Genomic DNA, 26,578 nt, shown 5'->3' on the forward strand with positions numbered 1-26,578 from the left:
AAAACAGTGTGCAATGTGCTCTGGATAGAGTTGTTGCAACTAGGAAGGTGCCTCTCCCACCATAGATCAACGTGAACCTTTCAACACCTGGAGTTACTTTTATTAACTCCGAATCTACTCCAGGGGCGGGTTGTGACATTTGAAAGTGGTAGGGCGTGAAATGATTGGCATACTGCGTCGTGAGCCCGAACCACCATAAGAGAACATTTTGAAAAAAGAGATGAAAAATGGTGCACTTTCAAGCAAATTTGAGAAAGCAGGAAGGTTAATAAAGCAATTGTCAGCAGTCAGCAGACAGTCACTAACTCACTACACGCACCAGCACTAGGTCTAGTGAGACTGTGTGCGCCGGTGACGTGGGCTGTGCTGCGCCTGGGACGTCACACACACAGCCATGGCCAATCGCTACTGCATGGCTTCACTGAAGTCACACAGTGATTGGCCATAAATCTGTAATGACAGGTACACAGGTATTAAAGCACAGTAATTACCACAGTATGTAGAATGGTAATATTTAAAGACTGTAGAAGTGGGTGCCTTAATTCCTCCATCTCTCCCTTCATTCTCTGCTCAACCTGCCCTTCTTTCTGTACTTGGCCTTTCCATCCTACCTTCTCTCTTCCTTCTTCCTTTCCTCTCATCTCCTCTCCCATCCCCTACCCCTCTTCTCCTCTCCTCCTCTGCCGGTCACCATCCCAGCCCAGTCCGCCCCTCCTCTCCTTAGCTCCACTTCCTTCATGTACTCTCCTCCCCTTCTCTACCCTTCCCACTACCCTCCTCTCCTCCCCTCCCCTCCCCTCCCCTCAGTTCTCCTTTCTCTACTCTTCTCTCTCTTCTCTCCTTCTCCTCCCTCCCTCCAATCCTTTCCCCTCCCCTCTTCATCTCTCTCTCCTTCTCTTCCCTTCCTTTCTTCCCGTTTCCAGAAGGGGCCCTTGCACTCGTCTCGCAGGCCTCATAGTCAGTTTTCCAGGTCTCCTCCTAATGTTCCGTTTCGCGCTGACACAAGTTTTATCTTAAGAGGTGCAAGCCGGCAATTAGTCTGCGCGAGTTTTGCAATGAAGGACAACATAAATAGAATAAATTCAAGTGTGTAGTTTATTGCAAGATAGAAAAGTTGCGGTGGTCACAGTGACGACGTGACGAAGTCAGCCAGCAGTCAGACTCAGCAGACAGTCACTGAACTCACTACACGCACCAGCACAAGGTCTAGCGTGAATGTGTGCGCCGGTGACGTGGCTGCACTGTGCCTGGGGGGGCACAGTTAGTATTTGCCCTGATCGCCCATTTAGACCCAGGGGCTGCCGCGGCCCTGGCGGCATGAAGCAGCACCCTTGGGTCCCTTGTAAAGGTGGAAGCCTGTGCTCTGCGCATGCTCTGGCTGGTTATAGCCCTGTGCCACTCAAACAAGCTGCCGCAGCCCAGTCGGTGTCGCCCCACCCCCAGGCTTCAGCAGCGTGACGCGTGAGGTGAGGAAGGAGTCGAGGACGGAAGGTCGAGGTAAGGAGCATTGGCAAATACAATTGCATTTTGCCTGCTTAGCATGCGTGCTTCCATGTGGCTTAGTGGGGCTACGCCCCAATGCCCCAATGGACGCACCGCGCCTGATCTACTCAATTAATGTATTTTGTTACTTATTACAGAATTCCATTTTTTTATTAAACCAAATCGCTTAACTAGACTGTATACATTTTTTCTTTATTCCATAATCGTTTGGCTATGTCAAAGAATTAATTTCTTAAAAAAAGAAGATGAAAATGGAGCAGCATACATATACATTGTACACAAGACACATTATTACAGTGTTCAAAACAAAACTGTGACATTTACAATTAACAATTTCATCACTACAAACAATAATTAGACTTTACAAACAGATCACAGAAAAATGAACAAGTCCTACTATAGACTTCAAAATGGCGGGGCCAAAGTTTTTTTAATCTCCACAACACTTTTTAATTATATGGTCCTGGTATGAGGTCAGAGTGTTCGTATGGAACTCATGGTCTATGTCTATTTAATATCGACCAGACTGTTCATTATTTCGTATGTATTTGCAAACTGGTTACTCGTGATTCAACCTTCGGGGTTGGACCTTAAGAGCTTTGTTTGAAGTGAAAAAGGATTTTGTTGTAGGACACAGTTAATAGTAGACAGCGTGAAAATAGTGTGTGTTGGCTATTGGCTATTGATGTCAGTAGCGTTTTCTCAATCGCTTGTTTTCACTTTTTCATAAAGTCTTCTTGGAGTGCAGCAACGGGCTCCAGTTTCCTCCATTATCAGGCTGTCATATAGAGATGTCATCACAGGTACATTTCCCCGGGTCAGATGCCCAGTTATTAATAGTGGGGAAGTTGATTAAATGATGAAAAATACCCAAACGGAATCGAGTCAGCTCTAACCTGTGGTCTGCATTGAACATGTTGGCTAGGCAAAATTGCATATTGAAGCTGGTCAGTATCATCTGAATCCTCAGGACAGATGGTTTCGAGATTTCAGATGCTAATCTCGTTTCCTCTAGTAGTAATAAGCATTTTGTTTTGAGTACTTTTCTTTGAACTAGAGCCAAGCCCTCTGGTTGGTCATAGTATTCAGGATGGCCAATATCTGACAGAAAATTGGACACAAATTTGAACCAAGAGATTTTAAGAACTGACTAGGATTTAAGACAATCAGTTATAATTGATTGATTAAGTGTGGTATATTCAGATGACCAGATTTTGTGCCATAGTAGAACTGGCTGTATCCTAAACAGGTCTGCTAAAAAAGGGGCTCCTAGTTTTTAGTAGCAGACATAGGTTTGCACTACTTTTCGGAACAGCGAGAATATTTCTCAGAAAAGCATTTTCTTCAAATGAAGACTATCAATCTGCCTGTGTCCCCATAATTTGGACCCATACATAGCAGTGGGCCTACATTTGGCCTTGTAGATGGTCAGCATTTCTCTTGGATGTTTAATTCCTTGAGTGCTAGCAAACTGTAGCAGGGCCCTTGTAGGTCTTTTAAATTGAAGTTGCTTAGATTCTATAGCCCGTTGCTACTTCCCATTACAACTAAATACTATCCCCAAGTAAGAGAAAGTGGTTGTGTGCTAAAAATGTTTGCCCTCAATGAAGATATCCCGACATCGAGAGGGCTAGCGCCCAAGATTAATGGCAAAAGTTTTGCCAAGGTTAATTTTCAAGCCACGATCCTGCAGGAAAATAGCAAATTTGTCAACTAGGTGCTGGATTCCGAGGGGCGTATGAGCCTAAAAAACAGCATCGTCCACGTAAAAAAGTGCTGGGTTTGGGCGATGACCTACTTGGTACTGCTAGTACGCATCTTTGTCGGACCCCTCTAATTATATTAAATGGCTCTGTATAATTGCTGTTAATGCCGTAGCATACTCTTCCACGGGCGAGGGCATACAAGTCTCTGAGAAAATTTAAATAGCGCAATTGACTCCCAGATTAGTCGTAGTAGACCATAGTTTTCATGTACCACAAAGTCAAAAGTGGATGATAAATCCACAAAGACTAAGTACAAATTCCCTTCCTTAATGTGCGTGTATTTGCCAATTAAATAGTGCAAGTTGATTGCTTGTTCTGTGGTCTCCAGCCCAGGCCTAAAGCTGTACTGGACTGTTTCGATCACCCTTTTTGTATATTGGGACAATAGGAGATTCGGGCCAGGTTTGCAAGAAACCATTTTCCTGACAGGGTCTAAATAGTAAAGTAATAATGGGGCCCACATGTCAATGTTGGGCTAAATAGGCCAATAGGGATCACGTCCGGACATGGGGCTTTACTGCCCTTGCTAGAATTCAGTGCTGCAAGCACTTCATCTAAAGTGAAAAAAGGGTAATTCCTTTGTTTAGGGAGTGAGGTAGGTGCCGGCTCCCCCGGAGAAAGTACAGTTTTGTTGGGGTCACAATGTCATTCATGGTGGAATATAAGTCTGTAAAGTGGGCTAGCCAAGTGGCCTCAGAAATGGCTATCTCGGCACAAGGGCAACCCATGGGGTCATAATAAGGAGAATTAATAATGCGCCAGAACTTAATGTTATTGCTAGACAAACTGGCTTCATGTAGACAATTCCACGTATCCTCGCACAGCCACAGTCCCCTCTGCCACCGGCTGGCTCCACCGGCTGTGGCACGTGTTAGGTATGGAGAAGCAATCCCTCACCCTAGCCGGGGATAGAGACCAATTTGAATAACTCTGGCAGTCACTCCAGTCTCTGCTGCTCACCGAATGCACAGAAATCACATGCCCACGCTATCTCAGACTACTACGCCTTACCGCACCGGCGGCCACAGATCAGTGAGACTCACGTTACTGGCGTGATCTCACCGGTTCGGAAACACAACCTTCCGATAAGGGACTTGAGCACTGGACGAGGGGAGGGAGGGTGTGGGGCCCGACGGGGGGAAAGGGAAAGGGACGGAGGGTGGGGGGATTTTATCTTGGGAAGTTACTGAAATTGATGTTGTTTACAGCTACCTTTTTCCAGACAGGTCGGACTTAGCTAACACTGCTAGGGCCCCTTGGCCCCTTTTGATCTTTCTACCGAGTCCAATGGGCACTAACCTGTGTAATACTTGTGAACTATGTATCTTGCTGCATTGTTTTCCAATAAAAAGATTTAAACCTAAAAGCTTTTTTCATTGCTTAATTGCCAATTTATATGTGTATATACATTTGCTTACCTCCCTGACCTGTCTTGGCTCTCTGGCCAGGGCAGGTTTTAAAGTTCTGTGGACGTTTGCGCATGCTGAATCAAACCAGCCAGGGTGGGATGCCCTGGTTTTGCTTTGATTAACATGAAGCCCTTCACCAATGCCCTTCTTTATATGGTCAAAATCTTAGATGAACTCCTGTGGCTCTGTGTTCTCATAGAGGCATTGTTCAAAGGCCTTCCCTCATTTCCCAAATTAATTTTCCTAAGAAGTTGGACCGGTCCACCATGGACCATCTTATGGCTTACCCATTAGGTCGGGAGATATAAATGTTCTCCAAAGTAATGGCTCAATGTGGGTCCCCCCTCTGAGTCAAAAGATTGATATTTAGAGTAACACTTTAGGGGAAGTGATCGCTGATTGAGATATCATGTATAGAAAACCCTAGGACCAGCTCAATGTGATACTGGCAAAAAAGTAGAAAATCTATCACATGGTTCTCGCCTCTACCATTAATGGTGCTACTCACTATGACCAGAGTGCTGCTAAGCTCCTTGCAAAAGGACATGTTATGTTTAACAAGCAAGTTGTTTAGGAAATTCCCCTTAGTTGAATGGTAGAAATGGGTGATGTCACTATTATAAGAGGACACCAAAGTTCCGACGTCTGATGATCTCATCTCTTACTTTCATTCTCTATCATCTCCCCCGATTTCACATGTTGACTTCCATTCCCTGGAACAGGACTTATCACTCTCTGAAATTTCCCATGCTGTATCTAAACTTCGTCATGGCAAATCTCCAGGCCCTGATGGGTTTACTATCGAATTTTACAGCCATTTCGCTTCTCTCCTCCTTCCTAAACTTTTACTCTTATTTCAATCTTTCTCTGATGCTGGTTCCTCTAGCGGTTCTTTTCAACAAGCCTTAATTCGCCTAATTCCCAAGGAGGACAAGGATCACTCCTTATGCAAAAATTATAGACCAATATCTTTGGTTAACACTGATTATAAAATTCTAGCAAAAATTTTAGCACTACGTATGGACCCACTTTTACCAGAACTAATTGGACCAGAACAATACTGTTTTGTCAAGGGACGGCTCTCCTCCGATAATTCCCGGGTCTTTCTTCTTTGACTCTTCCATTCGCAGCGATCTCCCTAGATGCAGAGAAAGCTTTTGATAGGATTGGGTGGGATTTTATGTTTCAGGCTTTACGTTGGATTGGTATACCTCCCAAATTCATTTCTATTGTTTCCTTGCTTTATTCCGATCCTCAGGCTTCTATTTTTGTTAACGGGATGTCCTCAGACTATTTTTCATTACACAGAAGGGTTTGACAGGGTTGCCCCTTGTCTCCCTTACTTTTTGTTCTAGCCTTAGAACCCTTCCTTACTAAAATTCACTTAGATGACACTATCTTTGGTTTTCAATTTGGTTCACAACAAGTTAAACTCTCGGTTTATGCAGATGATATTCTTTTTTACTGCTTCGATCCTATTACCTCTATTCCTTCTTTCCTTTAACAGGTCTCTTCCTTCTCTACAGTTTCTGGCAATCGCTTGAACGCCGACAAATGTGAAATCTTACCTCTGAATCCTCTTTGCCAGAAACATCTTTTTTCTTCTATGGGTTTTGATGAAGCGGGTTTCAGAAAATATTTTATTCTGACTTGTGGATTCAATTCCCCATAACATGAACTAATTAATTAATGAGCTGTTGCATGATTTGTTTAATTAATACAACCTAGATTAAGTTTGCACCACACATATACACGCGGGAAACTAATTACATGTGCTCTTGTTGCATTTGCAGGTCTGTTTTTGTAACACATGATTAATATTGTCATGTTTGTTATGTCTGTCCTATTGTCTTTGTCACTATTAATATGCAGCTGATCATTCAAGGCATGTGCTTTTTATATGTGCTTACATGTTTGTCCTATGTTGTGTTTGTCTGTCTGTGTATCATTTAATTATCTTTTTATTCTTTCAGAAACATAAAGCTGGATTACATGAAGAATGGTAGATATTTTATGTGCTGCTTTAAATGTTTGCTTTTGCTAAATGTCTTTTTATTAGTGGGTTAATTAATAATTAGCAAGGGACTGGGTGGTACAGAAGGGTTTGCTTTACCTGAATTAATCACTCTTTTTGTGTTTGTTTAAATATTAGCTCAAGAGTGAGATGAGGCCTAGTCTTTGCTTTTGGAGAAAAGTTGGTTGGCCTGAACTGAGCAGAAGCTGGAGCCAAGTGTACCTGTTTGGAATCTTTCCATGCAAGAGTTTATTGAACTTACTTCTTGTGGCTCTGACTTTAAAAAAAAAAAAAGAGGCTCTAACAATGGAGCTTGTTTTCATGGACTGCTCTGGATGTTCTTTTACAAGGCCGAAGAAGTGACAGGCATATTTCTGCTGAGCTTTTGGTGGAAGTCAGATTGGCAACTTTTTATGTTGCAAAGTTCAGAAGCTGATGTCACTCTATGTCAATGGACAATGGCATGGTGACGCGTTTATTCTCTGGACTGGTAGCTGAGGTGGCCTGACAGCCATTATCCAATCACAGTGCTGAACTTTTCTAAAATAATAACTCTTAGTTAAATTTGAGAGCAAAAATGATATAAAATTGGCTCTCTTGAAGGGTTTGGGGCTGTCTTTTCCAGAGGGGCGAAGCGCTGTCGGATTGCCTTGGGAATATTTGTAAGCATTCAATTGTTCATTATTTGTTTCTCTTTCAGGTTAGAAAACTAACTTAGAGAAAATGTTTATGATTTCTTAAGTTCATTATTTTGATCAATTCTAACTTGACAGCTTACATTGTGCCAATGATTATGCAACTTGAATTAATAAAACTAAATGCTTGATTTTAATAAAGAGAGTTAATAAAGATTTTCAATTATGAATTTTAAAAATAAACTTTTCAAAATGACAAGCTGGTCTTGTTTATTGTAGATAGTTTATTGCTCATAGATAAACAACATATTGATCTATTCACCTCATACTCTATGGGGCAGATTTATGTTAACTGGCGCATCCCCAGGGATGCGCCAGTTAACATGCGCCACAGTGCGCCACAGATCCGCCAGCCATGGTGCGCCGCATTTATAATGCGGCGCACCATGGTGCAAAAACGGCACAGATGCGTGACGCATCTGTGCCGGAAATGTGTCGCATTGCTGGAGTTGCGTCGCAAGTGCGACGCAGCTCCAGCAAGGCTCGGGGGTGCCCCATTTTAACAATGCTACGTCAAGACCTACGCCTGCTTCAAGCAGGCGCAGGCTTTTGACGCAGCATTGGCTTAAAAGTGACTGAGTGAAATCTCATAGATTTCACTCAGCCACTTTTGCGAGGCGCACCTGCCCCGGAACGCCCACCCTGCGCCGAAACGCCCACAAGCGGCGCAGGGCTTTACAACGTGACGCATCTGCCTAGATGCGTCACGTTGTAAATCGTTCGTAGGGATGCGCCACGTTTACGCCGCCTTGCGTGACGCAACAGCGGCGTAAACGTGGCGCAAGGGCCTCATAAATCTGCCCCTATGTTTTTGTGGGCCTGGTATTGATTGGTAAGTGTGATAGTGAATTGTGACATCATTTATACAGAATTTTAGTTGCAGCGCTGCATCAATTTGGTAGCTTCAGATGGTTATATGTTGTTTTTGACATGCATGTTACATATATGTTGGTATAGACATAGGATTGATGTTTAACAAATGTTAAGTTTTTGATTATGTCAGATTATTATATGTAGTCTTAAGGAATTTTTTCCAGTAGTGTGAAATATTCCTGGTTAATTGCCGGCAAGGTAGTGTGACTAGAAGAGTTACACAGTGCATTTGTCTGTTTCAAAATTGTGGTATAGAATATGTCACGTGTTGTGGTTGTACAACACAAGTTTAGGGACCTTAGATTGCATGGTTAAATGTATAGTGAGGATTGCCTATGAAATTGTAGCATTAAGCAGAGGGACCTGGTGAGCCTGTTATAAAGCTTTTTGTGAAGAGAGTAGTAGGATTTATCCAAGCTTGAGTGAAGGGTGAGATAGCGTCGTCTATTTCTTATCAATGCCTGACGTTTTCTGTGGTTGGTTCAAGTCCTGCCAAGAATTCATGTGTGTATGATCAGCGTTTTTCTTGTTTGAAAGTGTGTGAATGGTTTGAAAAACTGAAGGATAGGGTAAGAATTACTCTATTAGCAATTGAAACTATTCTGTGAGAATAGCGTCGTCTATTCCACACTGAGAATACATGAATGAATGTTTAAAACTATCTCTTTGTTAGAGAAGCAGACAAATGGTTTGTTTTCATGTTGTTAATAATTGCGTTTAAAAAGATAATTGGAAACGTTTTTGAGCCTTTATGGTAAAGAACACGCTATTTTAGAGTATTGCAAAGTGTTTTGCGCTATTTAAATGCATTTAAAAGCATTGCGTGCTATGTAAATTCATTTAAAAGTGTCCCTAGCAAAAATTGTGAAGGAGGGGTTGATTTTGGAGTAAAAGCGTGTGTAGGAGAGCCTGCAGCCGCAGCTGCTGCATGGGTCAGAGCTTGCCGCGCTCTGATTGGTTTATATCCCTGGAGTGTCAGAGCAAGCGCTCTCATTGGTTGAAGTGCGATCAATGTTTGAAATATTGTTCATATTATGAATATTTCCTCTTATTCTTTTTCTCTTAAATTGCGCTATTTTAGAAGTGGGCTTGACCCCATCCCTACGAGCTTTCTGCTATTTGCGCTCACTCTTTTGGCAAATTTCTTAAATAAGCGAGCGCCTGGCTATACGCGCTGGTAGATTGTTTGTTTTTCGCCAAGTTTGTGTTATTAATTGAAATTGTGTGTGCCGAGTAATTTTGTGAAGGAGGGGGGCTGCTAAGGAGCAAGGGAGAGAGAGCAGCTGCAGCGGCTGCTGCCGCGCTCCTATTGGATCAGGACACCGTCGCGTCATTCTCAGAGCACAAAGGGGCCGCGCTGTGATTGGCTGAGGTCCCGGTGCATCATAGAAAGGTCGCGCAACCATTGGCCATTAACGTGCAGCATCACACAAGGGCCGCGACCTTATTGGTTGAGGTTTTCGCGAGTCATCTGTATGCTGTGAATAATATTTATGTGTCCCTTGTCTCGGTGTGTAAATTCTTTGAGTTTTCCAGGAGCGCGTGTGGTGAAAGACTGGTTAGAGACGCCCTAGTTTCGACGTGTTACAGTAGGGTCGCGCACCCATTGGTTGGTTGGTGACGCGCGCATCCCTGTTAGTTTCAGTCATAAGTAGAGCAGCTGCGCTCTGATTGGGCGAGGCTCTGTGAGCAGATTGGGCCAGGCTTTTTCCATTGCAGGTCCTGGCTGGGACGTGTGCTGTCACGTGCTGTGATCTGATTGGTCAGACCTTCGTGTGATTAGACTTTTTTATTTTCCTTTGCAAGGGAGTGCTGGTGAGGGTAGTGAAATTGCGCTAGAAGAGTTTAAAATTTCCGAATAGGGGGGGGGGCTGGCTTAGTTGAGTTTATTTTGTTTATTCCTCAAGAAGAGGCTTACTGTGTCCTGATTGGCTAACGCTGCAGAGTCATAGAGAGGCCGCGATCGGATTTGTTGAGACTTGGTGGGCATTCTGATTGGTTGAGCACTGTGCAGCCACACGCTTATTGGCTGAAACACTCGTGCTGATGCACATTGTTTACTTTTTGCTGAAAATTTAATTTTCCCACGCTATTAATGCCCAAAGCTTCATTTTTTTTATTATTAATTATTTCAGATATTTGCTACAGATACCCTGATTAGGACAATAGTAGCAAAGGTGATTAAAGCAAGGACATTGATTATTAATTAGTACAATATTAGGTAAAAATAGTTGTTTAGAATTACAAATAAAATTATAATATTTACAGCCTTTGATAAAACAGCACTGAGATACAAACATGAGTTATTGGGATGATTATAAAAAAAAGCCTACATGGTTTCAAAAGGTGAAAAATTATTTTAAACCTGACAAGAAAATTGAGACACGTGGTGGTAAATTACTTCATAAGTACAAAACACCTGCAGCCTATATGGAAGGTGAATATGGTTATCATACTGTAATTTGGTTTGAAAACTGGATGCATTATACCAAAAAGGATGGTGTACTAGCCTGGCCAGAAGATGGGTCATTTTATATGAAAGTTTTACAAAATCTGAGAGGAAAAATGATGGATCTTGTGCCAAAGCCAAGACCTACACAATTTGAAGCCTTAGTTGAATGGGAGGTTGAGATGATGGAACTTGAACGTGAAAGCAAGTGTTCAGCACCTAAATATTCAAAATATGTTGTAAATAAAGAAACACATGAGGATAAAGTGAGACGCTGGAGAAAGGCAGACATGTATGATGGTCTGTATCCCATACGAATAATGATTAATGAAGATTTAGAACAAAAGACAGCTGGAAAAAGAATTGATGAGGAATTAGATGATGCAGTTTTAGAAGATATTTATGCCACTAAACCTAAACCGCCACCTTATCAAGCAGGTTCTCAATCTACCCCGAGAGTTTCTACAGAAACTTCTCCAAGTGCACCTCCTAGAGAAGTTGAGGAAGGATCTCCCAGATTTTTAAAATTACCTGAAAGGGTAGGCTCAGTAAATAATTGTAGTACACCTAAAAGAAGTTGCTCATCAAGAAAATAATTCTGTGAGAAATCAGGAAAGATTACCAGCTGATCAAGAAATTTCTAGTTACAATAAAGCAAAGCAAGATTTAATTGAACAATTGACAAAAGGCATGGAAGCAGTTACAGTACCAGTAACTATTGGTCCTGTGGTACCAGTTTTTGATCAAGGAGATAATAGACAAACAGCCTTAACAGTTCCATTAAATGCAGAAATTCAAAAGGTTGCTGAAAATTTTTATTCAGAACTTTCAGAGATTCATAGAGAAAAATCTATGATGCCAAATTTAACACTGCATGGAAGTTTGTCAAGTTTGCAAACACCAACTGTGGCAGATTCAGACTCAGGTTTGTCAGAGAAAAGTTTAAACAGAACAGAATTATCTCAAAATGGAATGTCCCCTGAAGCTCCTGATTATAAAAAGCTTGATGTAGCTAAATTAAAAGCTGACCTGGAGGAATTAATCATTGGCACAATTGGTACTGATAATTTGAAATTGTATCAGGATGATGAACTGTTGTTTATTTGCAAAAGTATTCAGTGGAAAACTAAAAACAGGTATGAACAACTGGAATACATGGCTGCTGAGTTAGAAATTGATTTGAGCAAACAAAAACATTTACAGAAACATTACAGGGTGGATTTCTCTGAGAGGGACATTGATAATTTAAATGCTGCTGGAAGAATAACTCACATAAGAGAATTAATAAGTTTTCTCAGAAAATTAGGTGAATTAGGTAAATGGAGGATAAAATGGTCAAAGAAGGAACAAGATAAAAGACTAAGAAATTATGACATTTCTGAATTTCCAATGAGAGAAATAGCTGGAGGAGGGTATGTGCATGTTCCTTGGTCCAGACAGGATATTCTCCTGTTTACCAATGATTTTCCACGGTTAAGAGAAAAACCAGTGGAGTGGTACCGACAGGTAGATAGATTCATAAGGGTGTCAAAGGTTCTGTGGATTGACCTGGATGGATTCTTTGACATTGTTGTTCCATCAGATCTTTGGACAGAATGCAAGATTTCTGTGGATTGGCCAAAAGAAGAACCTGCCCGAGACAAAATTACAGGTGCCCCATCAAAGGATGTCATGGATCTTTATAAGAAAGTAATTTATTGGCTGAAAGGGAAAATTCCCCCAAAAGAAGTGGACTGGGTTAAAATAGACAGAACAAACCAGGAACCAAAAGAATCAGTTCATTCATTTTATGAAAGGTTACTGTTAGTCTTTAAACAGTACAGTGGCTATGAAAAATTAAGTGAAAAAGACATGAGCCACTTTATATACAGATTTTTATATGACCTGAGACCTGAAATTGGTGACATGATTAGAAATGGAATTGTTTGTTGGCAATCATTATCAGTTGATGACATCCTGAGAAAAGCAAAATATTGCAGTGATGAGATAGATGCAAGGCAGAAGAGTCTTAAGGAGAAAGCAATGTGGGCACAGGTGAAGGTAGCTGAGCAGCAACAACAACAACAGTTAGGCTCTATGCAACAGGGAAAGTTCAAGGGTAATTTTAATAATACTAAGGCAAAATTTAATGTAAATGTTGAAGAGCTGAAACAAAAGCTCCCATGTTTTAATTGTGGCGAAATTGGACACTGGAAGCCAGAGTGTAAAAACCCGTCCAGAAATTTAAAAAATAATTCATTGAATCCACAGGTGCAGTGTGAGTTAAGTCCGCAGCAACAGCAACAGCTACAACAGCAGCTGAATGAGTTAAGTCAGCAGCGACAGCTACAGCGACAGATAGTGAACCAGACACAGCAAAGCCAGTTTCAGCAACAAAATCAGGTACAGCAGAATCAAATTCAACAGAGTCAGTTACCTCAAGCACCATTCCCTGGTCGTGCTAACACACAGAGATTTACTCCTGAAACAGGTTTTCTGTGGAATAATTTGGTTAAAAATGTGTCAAAAGTTAACATGACAAATGCTTCTCAATTTTGGTTAAACGACAAAGAGGTGAGTGATTCATCAGAGGATTACTCATGACGGTGCCTGAGAGAGGAGGAAGAGTGTTTGCTTGGACCCACTCTTGAAGTAGATCAGTCTGGTCCATTTGTTAATGGTAAAGTAAATGATAAAGATATCACTTTCCTTGTGGACACAGGTGCTACCCGTTCTACTGTTAGATCAGCAGAAATAGAAAACCTTCCTCTCTCGGTTGAAACCATTCAAGTTGTAGGTGTAGCTAATCAGCAAATTAAAACAAGTTTGACAGATCCAGTAAAAGTGGAGATAGGCAACTACAAAGATAAACACAGATTTCTAGTTTGTGACAGCAGTCCTGTGAATCTATTGGGTCATGATATATTATGTAAAATGAATTGCAGAATATATTGCTCACCAGAAGGCATTGAAATGCAAACAGCAGAAGAAGATGGGCTTTATAAATGGACTATGCTAATGGTGGAAGAAGAAAAAACACCAATATTTCCTGTATTTGATAAAAATGATTTGCCAGAAGAGCTAAAAGAGCCAGTTAATCCAGCAATTTGGGACCTAACAGGAAATGATGTGGGTCTTATGAAAAATATTGATCCAGTAAAAATCACTGTTAAACAGGGAATTGATTTTCCAAATGTTCCTCAATATAAAATGAAGGCAGAGACAATAGAAGGTGTCATTCCTGTGATTGAAAAAATCATAAGTCACGGAGTGTTAAAAGAAATTGAAAGCAGCCCATGCAATTCACCAATTATGGGCATTAAAAAGCCGAATGGAACATACAGAATTGTTCAAGATTTAAGAAAAAATAATCAGATAGTTGTCCCATGCTGTCCCATTGTTCCAAACCCTGCAGTAATTCTTTACCAGATTCCACATGATGCAGAATGGTACACGGTCATTGACCTGTGTAATGCCTTCTTTACAGTACCATTACATCCAGATAGCCAGCAAATTTTTGCTTTTAGGTTCCAAAATAGGATCCTAGCATGGTATTGTATTCCTCAAGGGTATACTGGGAGTCCATCTATCTTTAATCAATTATTAAAGAAATCCCTGGAAGATCTAGTATTGCCTGGTAATTCCACATTGGTACAGTACATTGACGATTTACTTGTGGCAGCCAAAACACGAGAAAATTGTGTTACTGATACCATTACCCTGTTAAATCGTTTGGCAGATGAGGGACATAAAGTCTCACCAGCAAAATTGCAGTTTTGTAAACAAGAAGTGAAATATCTTGGTCACAGAATTGCAAAGGGAACCAGAAAAGTGACAGTTGAGAGAATCAAAATGATTTGAGCAATACAACCACCGACAACACAGAGACAGGTGAGAATGTTTCTAGGAATGGTTGGTTACTGTCGACAATGGATTAGTGGGTTTTCAGTCATTGCAAAACCACTTCAGAGATTAACAAAGGCAGATATAAAAGATCCAATCAAATTGTCAAAAATTGAGTTAGAAGCTTTTGAGCAGTTAAAAAAGAGCTTATGTGAAGCTCCTGCTTTGGGCATGCCAGATTATGAGAAGGAATTTGAACTCTACTGCAGTGAAAGAGAAGGTTGTGCATTGTCAGTCCTTATTCAGAGGCATGGAAATTTGAGAAAACCAATTGCATATTTTTCAGCTGTTTTGGATCCTGTTGCAAAAGCTTTGCCAGGTTGCTTAAAAGCAGTGGCCGCAACAAGTGTAAGTCTTGAGCAAAGTGAGGGTATCATTATGGGTTTTCCTGTAAAGGTATATGTACCTCATTCAGTTGAGATTCTCCTTACCAGAAGTAGAACTCAACATTTAACAAGCAGCAGACTGACAAAATATGAAAAAACAATTTTGGGTTCAGACAATGTGTCAGTTGTAAGGTGTGTGAACTTGAACCCTTCCACATTATTACCTGATGGAGTTATTACTGAGGTAAGTAATGAGGATGACATTGATCATGAATGCCTGGATATTGTAGATTACTGCACAAAACCAAGACAGGACATGAAAGATGTTCCATTACCTGAATCAGACATAATATTTTTTGTTGATGGATCTTGTTTGAGAAATGATGAAGGGATTCTGAGAGCAGCATACTCAGTGTGCACAGTCTCAGATGTTGTTGAAGGTTCACCTTTGGATGGAATTTGTTCCGCTCAAATTGCAGAATTAATTGGTTTAATTTGAGCCTGTGAAAATGCAGTTGGCAAAAGAGTAACTATAGTGACTGATAGTCAGTATGGTTATGGTGTTGTTCATGATTATGGACAACTGTGGTCCAATAGAGGTTATTTAACTTCTGCAGGAACACTGATTAGAAATGCAAAATTGATTAAAAGATTGATTGATGGCATTCAGTTACCAGAACAAATAGCAGTAGTGAAGTGTTCAGCTCATAAAAAAGGTGATGATTACATCACCAAAGGAAATGCTTTCGCGGATGAGATGCCAAAATATTGTGCCAGAAACAATTACGCAATCAATCGGGAAAAAGACGAAAGTCACACAATGAATTCTCTCATGCTAATTTCTGTAGTTGAGACATGGCAGGAAGTAAAAGACTTACAGGATGAGGCAAGTGAGGAAGAGAAAAACGCATGGCTAAAAGGTGATTGCAGACCAAGAGAGGAAGATGGAATTTGGGTACATAAAGATGGAAGAGTTGTAATGCCAGACAGCATGATTGCTGATATGGCACGATTGTGTCATGGTCAGGACATGTAGGTAGACAGTCCATGGTTAGATTATTTAGAGAAACATGGCACAATGTAAAATTTAGAACAATTGCAGAGTCACTTTGTCAGAGATGCTTGACCTGCCAACAGATGAATCCCAACAGAAAAGTTGTTGTAAGCATGGGAACCATAGGATGGGAGGGTGGTCTTTTTACCAGATTACAAATGGATTTTATTGAAATGCCAAGGCATAATGGTCTACAATATGTTCTGGTATTTGTTTGTCTGTTTTCAAGATGGGTGGAAGCTTTCCCAACTCGTCATGCTAATGCTGTTACTGTAGCAAAATTACTTCTTAGGGAGATCATACCTAGGTATGGATTTCCAGTTACTATTGAAAATGATTGTGGAACTCATTTTGAGAACAGTTTGATGAAATTGGTTTGTGAAGCTTTAGACATCGAACAAAAAATGCATTGTGCTTACAGGCCACAGGCATCAGGTGTTGTTGAACAGATAAATGGCACAATCAAGAATAGGATTTCAAAAATGTGTGATGCTACAGGAATAAAGTGGACAGATGCACTTCCACTTGTTCTAATGTCAATGAGAAGCATCCCAGATAAAAAGACAGGTCTTAGCCCACATGATATTGTGATGGGCAGAGTGATGAGGCAAGCATTTGTTCCAGTTGGCAAATTAATGAGTATTAATGATAGCACAATTTTCGAATATTGCCAAAACCTATCTGATGTAGTGCATTCTGTATTTCATCAGGTGGGAACTGACAATATTTCAAAGGAAAAGGTACAAGCTCATGATTTGCAACCCGGTGACTGGGTGAGGACAAAGGTTCACCGAAGAAGGAACTGTTTATCACCAAGGTGGCAGAAGCCACGTCAACTAGTTCTGATAACAACAAATGCAATAAAATGCAGAGGACTGAAAAGGTGGATTCATCCAAGCCATACAATTCGTGTGTCACCTCCTGAAAATTCTGATGAAGAAAGTGATACAACAGCTGATTCAGATTCAGAAAGAGACCCAGAAGATCCTGATTCTGATTCTGATGATCAACAAGAAAATCAACATCAAGAGAATCTAGATGAAAGTCAGAACTTGAATAAAGAAGATCTGAAAACTGGAAATCGAGGTGTTGATGATGATGATTTGCTTGAAGAAGAGTCTCTGAGAGAAAAGAGAGATTCAGAAGAAGCAGAAAATCCTGAGCGAGATGAAAATCTGAGCCATACTATTGAAAGGCGAAGTAACTCTGTAAACAAAAAGCTTGAAGCTGGGAAGTTGAAGGCGATTCCTGAAGAAGAAGAAGAATTACCAAGTACCAGTAAAGGTATTGTTTCAAACGGAGTGAAGCTGCCGAGTAAAGAAGTTCCTAGGTACAGATTTGAAGTCTCTGATACAGACACTGAAAGTGATGAAGAATCTGAAATAAGAAAATACAGAAAAAGAGCTTGGAAAACTGAATGTAACGAATGTGTGCCAAAGAAAAAAGTCTTGAGAAAAGGAGACATTTGGCCTGAAGATAATTTGAAATTCAAACTAGTGAAGAAATCAAAAGAACAAATAAATAAGATTTCTAGTCAAGGAAGTGAACTTGAAAAGAAAAACGAGGGCGAAAACAAGAAAATAGAGGTTATCACTTGTAAGACAAAAAGAGTAATTAGGCCAAATCAAAAATATAAATCTCCAGAGTGGACCTATATTGTAATTCCACCAATTGTTGAAGTGGAAAGCAGTGGTCAGGAATTTTTAGAAAATGACAGAGATTAAAATTGTTAGAAATTAGTTGAGGATTTATTTCCTGGCATAAGGCTGAAGAAAATATGTGTTAGGTAACTTTTTGTTTCCTGGCATAAGGCTGAAGAAAACTTGTTAGGTGACTTTAGGTCGAAGAAATTCTGTTTAGTTGAAGAACACATATTTTGTGACACAAGGTCGAAGAAAAACTGTTTAGGGTTAAAATCTTTAAAAAAAAATTTTTTAAAAGGGGGGATATAATTTTGTTAGTTAGTTACTTACATTCTTTTGAATTTAAAATGTTTGTTTTTAGAAATGCCTAGATCAGATACTTCTAGGTGTTCAATTTTTAAAAAATGTTGCAAAATGACTTCAATTTGTGTGATTTTATTAATTCTACTTTGGTTAATTTTAGCTGTGGTCTATCCTTTTGATGTTAATAAGCAAAAATCCAAAACTAATATAACTAGTAAAGTAGAGTCTAATCATGAGAAGCATGCTGGCAAGTCCAGTAGAGTTATTAATCATGATCCAGAGTCTCATCAAGATAGATCTATTGGTGATTTTTCAACCAATTTATTTTCAAGGCTTTTATCTGAATATGTCAAAGTAATGAATGTCAAAGATTGCTATGTGTGCGTAAAATTACCTGCTTCTGTTTCTGAGGGGGTGACTTATAATATGTTACCTCTCTTATGGTATTACCTGTAGTGTGATTGCTAGCCTGTTTTATCAAACTGGTCGTCTGGAGTATTATTACTCAGACTTTGATGAGGTTTTTGCAAATCTCAAAGTTGTAAATAGCTTAAACAAAGTAAGGCCTGCGAAGCAGATGAGGGAATTCTTTTTAGTTACTAATGAACTGAACTATGAATATGCCTATAGAAATAATTTAACATGCAAAATGAGAGCTGAAGAAAAGACTTTCCTTAACATGGTTGAGGAGAGAAGGGCTGTTTACAAAAGAAATGAAATGCTAAAACATGCTAAATCCAAATACTGGCAGTTAGAAGACGCTAAATTAAATGGTGTTAATGCTAATGCAGCAATACACATAGATGAACCAGTTAGTGGTAAATTTTGTATCAGAAGAGATAATACTTTATATGATAATCTTTTTGTGGGTGCTAGTCAATGTGAAGATACTTATCGTATTGAAGGGGGATGGGGATTCAAAGGTGGAAAGGATCCAATTTTCCCTGGAATTTATTGTATTTGTGGTAATAAAGCATATTTTAGCCTTCCAGACCACTGGTACGGGACATGTTATCTTGGCCTGGTCTTTCCAAAAATATTTCATGTTGACAGAAATGAAAAGGGTACCTTTGAATTTGGTGAACACTTGAATCTGAATAGGTACAAAAGAGAAAGTTTTACGGAAATCCTGGGAGATATCTTTGGTGCTGTTATTCCTATGGTGGGGATTACAATGAATTCAATTAAAATTAGAAAAGATTCCACAATTGTAGATAGGTTGTCAACTGATACTGCAAGTGGTTTCCAATTGGTTAGCACAGAACTTGTTGCTACCAGAAGTATGGTTATGCAGAATCGTCTTGCTTTGGACATTCTGCTTGCTAAAGAGGGTGGAGTCTGTGGGGTTTTGCATGTCCAACATTGCTGTACTTATATACCTGACAAAAGTCGGGATATAGAGTTACTTGTTAATAATATAACACGATTCCATGAAGAAATAGAACCTTTGGAGGAGGAGACATTTACAGAAAAAATTGGGAAGAGAATGGAGGCTATTAAAGATTGGTTTTCTGAACTTGGCAGATCAATATTAGGCAAAGTGCTCTATCCAGTAATTGTGATTATTATAGTGATAATGCTGCTAACAATTAGTTGTTTGATCCACAAGAGGAGGAAGCATCAGAATGAAAAGAGAAGGATTTATAAACTCAGAAAGGAACAAGAAAAGGAATATGAATTAGAAGAAATGCGAAGGGTTCAGTTTGATAGAGATAATAAGACAGCTGAAACAGGGGTTTAGGGAAACTAATATCGAGAGAATTCAGTGTGTGTTGTCTCCAAAAATGGGTAAAAATGTTCTAAATTTTTTTTTGGGTGTTGTTTGGTGATTTTTAAATCACCAGATGAGGGAGTTGATGAAGCGGGTTTCAGAAAATATTTTATTCTGACTTGTGGATTCAATTCCCCATAACATGAACTAAATAAATAATGAGCTGTTGCATGATTTGTTTAATTAATACAACCTAGATTAAGTTTGCACCACACATATACACGCGGGAAACTAATTACATGTGCTCTTGTTGCATTTGCAAGTCTGTTTTTGTAACACATGATTAATATTGTCTTGTTTGTTATGTCTGTCCTATTGTCTTTGTCACTATTAATATGCAGCTGATCATTCATGGCATGTGCTTTTTATATGTGCTTACATGTTTGTCCTATGTTGTGTTTGTCTGTCTGTGTATCATTTAATTATCTTTTTATTTTTTCAGAAACATAAAGCTGGATTACATAAAGAATGGTAGATATTTTATGTGCTGCTTTAAATGTTTGCTTTTGCTAAATGTCTTTTTATTAGTGGGTTAATTAATAATTAGCAAGGGGCTGGGTGGTACAGAAGGGTTTGCTTTACCTGAATTAATCACTCTTTTTGTGTTTGTTTAAATATTAGCTCAAGAGTGAGATGAGGCCTAGTCTTTGCTTTTGGAGAAAAGTTGGTCGGCCTGAACTGAGCAGAAGCTGGAACCAAGTGTACACGTTTGGAATCTTTCCATGCAAGAGTTTATTGAACTTACTTCTTGTGGCTCTGACTTTAAAAAAAAAAAAAAGAGGCTCTAACAATGGAGCTTGTTTTCATGGACTGCTCTGGATGTTCTTTTACAAGGCCGAGGAAGTGACAGGCATATTTCTGCTGAGCTGTTGGTGGAAGTCAGATTGGCAACTTTTTATGTTGCAAAGTTCAGAAGCTGATGTCACTCTATGTCAATGGACAATGGCATGGTGACGCGTTTATTCTCTGGACTGGTAGCTGAGGTGGCCTGACAGCCATTATCCAATCACAGTGCTGAACTTTTCTAAAATAATAACATTTAGTTAAATTTGAGAGCAAAAATGATATAAAATTGGCTCTCTTGAAGGGTTCGGGGCTGTCTTTTCCAGAGGGGCGAAGCGCTGTCGGATTGCCTTGGGATTATTTGTAAGCATTCAACAGTTCATTATTTGTTTCTCTTTCAGGTTAGAAAACTAACTTAGAGAAAATGTTTATGATTTCTTAAGTTCATTATTTTGATCAATTCAAACTTGACAGCTTACATTGTGCCAATGATTATGCAACTTGAATTAATAAAACGAAATGCTTGATTTTAATAAAGAGAGTTAATAAAGATTTTTCAATTATGAATTTTAAAAATAAACTTTTCAAAATGACAAGCTGGTCTTGTTTATTGTAGATAGTTTATTGCTCATAAATAGACAACATATTGATCTATTCACCTCATACTCTATGTTTTTATGGGCCTGGTATTGATTGGTAAGTGTGATAGTGAATTGTGACATCATTTATACAGAATGTTAGTTGCAGCGCTGCATCATTTTCTCTTGGCAACCATCTAAAATTAAAAACCTTGGGGTTTGGTTTGCGCCTTTACTTTCTGATACTCTCAAACTAAACTTTGATTATATTTACAAGAAAATGGACATGGCTATTACTCGTTGGCATCCGCTCTTTTTGTCCTGGTGGGGTAGACTTCACTCTATAAAGATGATGTTATCCCCCTTACTTCTCTATACCATTTCCATGCTTCCTCCACACATTCCTCTTTCTTTCTTCAAAAAGATTGACTCTTTATTATTGAAATTTTTTATGGTACGGTAAGCGTCCTCGAATAGCTCTTGCTTCTCTGCGTAGGGACAACGCTCAATCAGGAGTACGTTTTCCTGATTTTAAACAATACCATCGTGCTTTTTCCTTGAAACAATCAATTCGCTGGTATTCGTCTAATTTACCTCATTATCCTCCTGTCTGGCTAAGTATGGAATCCTCTTTTATTTCTCCTTTTACTTTCCGCGAATTCTTATCCTTCTCGTCTTCTTTAACCCGTCTTCGCACGCCCATTATTTTACATTCTCGAATCTTCTTTCTCCCTACTTATCTTCATCTTATCCCTCTCTCCTTTCCACTCATGAACAGCCGATCTGGAACAATTCCCTTCTCAAAATCCGTAACCGTACCATTTATTGGAAAACTTGGCACTCCCGAGGACTATGTTGGATTTCTCAACTACTTTCTCAGGATACCCCTCTCTCCTTTCAGGAACTTCAATCTCTTTTCTCTTTGCCTACCTCTGCCCGATCGCAATACACTGCTCTTTATCCAGTCCTGGTCTACTATCTTCGATCTCTTTCACCCTCCAACGATATTCCTTTAGAACGCAGATCCACTTCTATCTTACTGGAGTCTTCTCCCTCTGCATCCGCTTTGTATAATTCTTTTCGTTTTACCAATGATAGACTGAAATCGCGCATTAAGCTTGCTTGGGAGTTGGACTTCTCTCAGAGTTGGCCTGTACTTTTTTGGGACAAAATTTGGACATAACTGCATAAAACCTCTAGAGCTGCTAACACTACCCAGACTCTATACTTTATTTATCACAGAACTTTATTTACTCCACTTGCTTTATCTCGTTTTTCACCAGACTCCCCTTCTACCTGTTGGTCTTGTACTAGCCCCTCTGCTGATCTCAAACATATGCTGTTTGATTGTCCCTCTACTGCCCAGTTCTGGCGGATGGTCTGGCGGCAAATACAAAAAATCTTCCAGCTTCAGGTTCCCTTCTCACCCTCATTAGTTTTTCTAGGCTCCCTTTCATCAGAAATCCCTCATTCTCCCAGCCATTAACCCTTACTTGACCTTTTCATTGCTGTGGCTTTTCACATCATCACCTCTGATTGGAAACAGGCTGCAAATATTTCATATCAGTCCTGGTGGAACGCAGTCTGCTTTAATCACCGCCTTGACACCAATTATGTATCCCCCATCTCCCTAGCTATCAAACGTGATCTGATTTGGCTTCCTTTGGTAACATACCTTTCCTGCCATGCCCCCGCACATCCATCTATTGATTCTGCAACAGTTGAAGTATGCAAGCCTCCGTGATCTCTTATTCCCTGGTCTTTCTTTATATTTAAATGCTATAATTAGTAAGTCTTAATACAATGTATTTCATTTATTGTATTTATATATAATGTATTTCACTTATTGTATTTAGATTCATATGATATGTTCATAATTCTTCATGCTTGTAATGCCTACTTTTTATGAGCATATTATTGTATTGCTTCTGTTCATTGTAACTCTTCTACCCCTCCCCCCCTCTTTCTTTTCCTCAATAAATTAAACTTATAAAAAAAAAATAAGAGGACACCAAGCCACAAATCTTATTGGATGAGTGCGGGCATACGGGGATATTAAAATCGCCACCCGCAAGATTATTAGGTTCTGACAGGCCACTGGAAAGGCTGTTTCAAGGTCATGATCTAAGGGATTGAGGACTAAAACAATGTCCTGGCTGCAAGCATTGTTATAAAAGTTGACAATAGCAATGGGGGAGTGTGCAGACAATTGGAAAATTAGCAGTGTTATTGTACTACTACAAACCTACTCCAAAATGCAGTTTGTGAATAGTGATCACTATGCAGAGGTAAGAAATATTATTGTGAGAAAAATGTTTCTTGAAGGAAGGTTTATTTGTTTTTAGATACACTGATAGCAATTGATTCACAATATGATAGGGTTAAAATACCGATCATTGTGTGTTTTTTTTAAATTATTCCATCCAAGATAAATCGAATTTTATAGAGCAAAATCGTTGTTGACTGGGTGTAAAACGGGTTAGTGGACAACAACATAAACTGCTGTTTCTGTAGAAAGAGTAATGCATTTTGGAAAAAAAAGAAAAATTGAAAATCAATTAAATAGATTTGGTATAGCTCTGTGATGAATATTTTTGTAACAGATATAAATGCCTCTTTGGCTCTTAATTTTAGCAAGTAAGTATGAAATGTTATAAAAGTTGACAATAGCAATGGGGGAGTGTGCAGACAATTGGAAAATTAGCAGTGTTATTGTACTACTACAAACCTACTCCAAAATGCAGTTTGTGAATAGTGATCACTATGCAGAGGTAAGAAATATTATTGTGAGAAAAATGTTTCTTGAAGTAAGGTTTATTTGTTTTTAGATACACTGATAGCAATTGATTCACAATATGATAGGGTTAAAATACCGATCATTGTGTGTTTTTTTAAAATTATTCCATCCAAAATAAATCGAATTTTTTAGAGCAAAAACGTTGTTGACTGGGTGTAAAACGGGTTAGTGGACAACAACATAAACTGCTGTTTCTGTAGAAAGAGTAATGCATTTTGGAAAAAAAAGAAAAATTGAAAATCAATTAAATAGATTTGGCATAGCTCTGTGATGAATATTTTTGTAACAGAGGAGGGGGGGACCTCTGCTGGTCCCCCCCTCCCCTCTGGTATTGGTTAGGTCAGCGCCGGGACGCTCCGTTGCTGGGGCAGCTGTTTGCGCTTAACAAATAAATAACATAACATAACATAACATATAAATGCCTCTTTGGCTCTTAATTTTAGCAAGTAAGTATGAAATGTATCAAACGTTTGGCACGGTTGTTTTAATGGAGGGATGTGTGCTTAGATGCATAATTGTGTGAATACAGCGTAAATCCTAAACTGAAGACAGGTTTTAGAGCATACCTGGGATATGCTGAATAAATGCGGCATAATATTCAGTACAAGATATATATATATATATATATATATATATATATATATATATATATATATATATATATATATATATATATATATATATATATATATATATATATTTTATTCTGTAGAATGGAACATTGTATCCGGTTAACACAATCTATTTCCATTCTCCAGGTACAAACGACAGCGTTAATAAAATTGGTTTCCCTAGGTTCTATGCTAGACAAAATCAATAATTGTTAGTCAATTACAGTCTGAACACAAAGTGCCGAAAATGAAGTTTTCTTTCTAAAGAACCTCGTATATTTTAATAGCATTTGCTCCTTCTTCATATATATGAGTTAAATTAGCCAGGAAATAATTCCACGTGTTGCATGTGATGCCACAAAAGAGGCCTTTCAGGCTACATAATTGATCGTTTCAGTACGTTGTCAAAGCGAGCCACATAACTTGATCCCACATTGCCGCCTAATTCCTGATTGTAATTTTAATGCAACATGAGGTAGCCCGGAGATAAAAAGAAGGAGCAGAAGGTATATGCTACTGCTAAGTAAATCAGCGGTAAACGGAAGGGAAATACATGTTAGGCGCATGATAAAAATCAACATAAACAGAAGGAACACAGGAGATAAATGTTTGCCTCCTGGACACCCGTAGAATAAATAGCAGCACAAGGTAAATCAGGTTGATTTCGAGATAATTATAAGTCAAAAGCCAGGCACACATGAGATTCCTGCAAAGTATGTATAAGGAAAAACCATGATAAATGTAGAAGGGAAATGGAAGCGAGGTTCTGATAAGAGCAATAATCTACCTTCCCAGTTCTATTACCCATTACTTACTTTATGTATATATGTATTGGTTGACTGGGGGGGGATCAGGGTTAACACCCCAGTCAACCAATAACCCAGTTTCAAATCCAGCTGTGAGGATATGCATTAGGGTTTGTGCATTGCCATACAGTGATTTAGTGTAAACTTCCATCCTATACTAAGGCCAATTTGAGGTTAAATGTGCCCTGATTGGCCTGTTTTCTTTTTCCAGCTTTTCTCTCTGACTGTTTTGCCTGAATCCAAAGCTCTACATGTATGAGTATGAGTTTGAGCTGGCCAACCTGGTGTCTTGCACTGTGGCTGAGTTTAAGGAGTTTTGCCAGCAGAGGGGGCTGCAAGCTAAAAGGAGTTGGAGCTCCCGAAGGCCTTAAGGGAAAACACAGAGGCCCCCAGTTGCCAGCAGATGAAAATGAGGGTGAGCAGAATGAGGAAGAATCAATCAGAGCAGGACTAGCATGAGGAACCTGTAATGCCGTCCGTTGAGGAGGGGGTAACCTACTCCCAGGCTTGGAAATCCCTCCCCGTCCAGGGATCAGTGTGTCTTCAAGGGGCCTGTCCCTAGAGAAGTTGCAGGACAGGAGGGAAGAAAGAACGCTCAACTTAGAGCTGGACAAATTGAAACTGGAGAAAGAGAAGGCTGAACCTGAGAGAGCCTTCTAGGAAAAGCGACTAGCTATGGAAGAAATTAAAATGGCCCATGAGCTAAGTCGCAGAGATATGGACATCAGAACTAAGCAGGTGGAGTCCAACAGTAATGGTGGCAGCATACCTACAGTGCCCTTTGGAGACAAGAGGGTCCATATTCCTAAACAACTTGTGCCTGACTTTTTGTGTGGGAGTCGGCATCGACCAGTGGTTTGAGGCCTATGAGATTGCCTTACAGATGCTCAAGATCACTAAGGAGAATTGGGCAGCTAGTCTGAGGAGACATATCCCTAGTGAAGGGAGGGGCACCCTACTAGCCCTAGAGGAGGAAGACATAATTAGTTATCCCCCCAAGAAGGAAGTGCTTGTCAAGAAGTATGGTCTGATCCACATGAAGCACAGGCAGAGGTTTAGGGACAGCCAGAAACTGACCCAACAGACCTGGGCATATTGAGTGGATTTCCTTTGCAAGGCACTGGATGGTTGGGTGAAGGGCAGTGAAGTAAAGGATTATCAGGTGCTGTACAATCTAATTGCAATAGAGCACATGTTCCGTCTTTGTTTTGAAGATGCACCAACACCTGATTGACAGTAACTGATTGACAGTAAACTCTCTGATTCCAGCGAGTTTGCTAAGGAAGCAGACTGCTGGGTCACCCCAGCGTTCACC

Source organism: Lissotriton vulgaris, chromosome 11, assembly GCF_964263255.1.
Source record: "Lissotriton vulgaris chromosome 11, aLisVul1.2, whole genome shotgun sequence".
NCBI classification, from domain to species: Eukaryota; Metazoa; Chordata; class Amphibia; order Caudata; family Salamandridae; genus Lissotriton; species Lissotriton vulgaris.